This window comes from Atractosteus spatula, unplaced genomic scaffold, assembly GCF_055471065.1.
Source record: "Atractosteus spatula isolate fAtrSpa1 unplaced genomic scaffold, fAtrSpa1.hap1 Scaffold_101, whole genome shotgun sequence".
Lineage (NCBI taxonomy): Eukaryota > Metazoa > Chordata > Actinopteri > Semionotiformes > Lepisosteidae > Atractosteus > Atractosteus spatula.
In genome coordinates this window covers 108274-110340 of record NW_028296655.1, presented here as the reverse complement: position 1 = coordinate 110340, position 2067 = coordinate 108274, and the positions used below count along the sequence as shown (strand labels likewise).

General features: G+C 56.2%; 1 pseudogene; it reads left to right on the top strand.

Annotated features, from left to right (window-relative positions):
- Positions 1-1419: 1419 nt before the first annotated feature.
- Positions 1420-1598, top strand: LOC148810238 (U2 spliceosomal RNA; annotated as a pseudogene).
- The last annotated feature ends 469 nt before the right edge of the window (positions 1599-2067 follow it).

Genomic DNA, 2067 nt, shown 5'->3' with positions numbered 1-2067 from the left:
CCAGCTGAGGAGAGACCCGGAGGTGGATGGGATTCCAGTGCCAGGTGGCGAAGATCGCCGCATATGCAGATGATGTCACGCTCTTTCTGAGCTCCGAGAGTGGCTTGGGGAGAGCTCTCAGCATCGTGGAGGATTTCTCCAAGGGCACCGGCGCTCGACTGAACAGAGCGAAAAGCCTAGCGAAGATGTTTGGGACCTGGCCGAGTGAACCGAGGGACTTTGGCGGTTTGACACCGACGGCTGGGTTGGTAAAGATCTTGGGGGTCAGCTTTCACACCGTGGACCCCGTGAGTCTCAACTGGGAGGCCAGGTTCCGGAAGACCAACCGGAAGCTAGGCCTTTGGCAAAAAAGATCACTAACTTGGATTGGGAAAGCGCTGGTGCTAAAGACGGAGATCCTGCCTCTGCTACTCCACCTGGTGGTAGTGTACCCCCTATCTATCAGGCGGAGGAAAGATCTGGTAAGGTCCATTTTCAGCTTCGTCTGGGGACACACACACGAGAGGATCAAGAGGGTCGACATGTACAGGCCCTTGGCCGAAGGGGGCAGAGCGATCCTCGATTTCCCGGCGAAGCTGGATTGTGCCTTTGTGGCAAGCTTATGTACGGTCCTGCACGAGAACCCACCCCATCTGTGCAGCCGGTTTGTGAGCCTTTAGCTCGCAGCAAGCTTGGGCACCTGACTGTTTGGACCAACACGACCCCTAAAGCCGAGAAGCTGCCGCTGCACTACCGCCACGCAGTGCGGTGGCTGCGGGCACACCCGGAGGTGAAGGAGGGGCTGTGCTCCTTGAATCACAGACTGAGCTATAAGATAGTGAAGATGGCGGAGAGACCAGCGATTCCGGGTGTGTCCAGCACCGTCTGGCAGCAGGTCCAGCCGAAAGGTTTGGACAACAAACTCAAAGACCTGAACTGGCTCGGTGTATGGGGTCGAATGGCAGTCAGGACAGTGATGCATGCGCATGGGCTATCGAAACAGCGCCTGTGCCCGCGACACGGCTGAGAAGGGGAAGAAACTGAGTCACGTCTTCCTGGAGTGTGGCTTTGCCCAGAAAGTATGGAGCTCCTGCGGGACCCTTTTCGCTCAGGTAAGGCCCGATTCCCGTTACGAGAACAGTCATCATGAAGGGACTACTCGGCGTGCGAGCCTGGAACCGGAAGTTGCTCCTGTGGCTTCCGATCAGCTTGGCCAAGGCCTTCTTGTGGGACGCCCGGACTGACCTTATTAAACATGGAGTGGAGAAGCCGGCTTCAGGGATTGTGAGAAGAGTGAAGGAGGAAGTAGCCAGAAGAGTGCACTGGGACATTCTGAAATGGGGCTTTGATGCCGCAAAAGAGCGGTGGAAGGAGCTGATCACGGGAAGTTAGAGGGATGTTTGTGTAGGGTGGTAGTGACTGGGTAGTTGTGGGTGTTGTGTGCCGTTTTTTAAACCAAAAAAAAATCTGTTCTTATCAGTTTAATATCCGATACGTCCCCCATCAGGGGACCACATATTAAACGGATTTTTGGAACAGGGAGCTGGATCAGGAGCCTGTTCCGTCCTCTCCACGCATCGGCCCGGTATTGCAGCGCCTCCGGGAACGGTGCACTACCTTCTCTCAGCAGTGAAAAGACAGACGTAGCTAGCTAGCAAACAAGCAAGCAAGGTGGACTGGAGCTCCTTCTTTTCTGGTCTCATCTCTCGTCCATCTGTGTGTCTCTGTGTCTCTCCTCCTTTTTCCTGGGAGGCAGGCCTGGCTCGTGTGTGTGTGTCCCCGTCCTTGCAGGCAGGCCCCTTTCAACAGCCAGGCATTTTCCCTCCAAAAAACTTGGTATATTTTCTTTCTTTTTTTTCCTGGCAGGCGTGTGTGCGTGTGTGTGCGTGCGTGTGCGTGCGTGTGCGTGCGTGTGCGTGCGGAGTCCAGAGGAGTCGGCCTGCGCCACTGTGTGCCAACGGAACGCCCGCGTGTTGGTCCGCGCCTTTAGGTGCATCGCTTCTCGGCCTTTTGGCCAAGATCCTGAGAGTACGTGGCTTGACCGCGGCTCGACAGCTTGCCTGGGGTCGTGAAAGGCGTGGAGGGAGA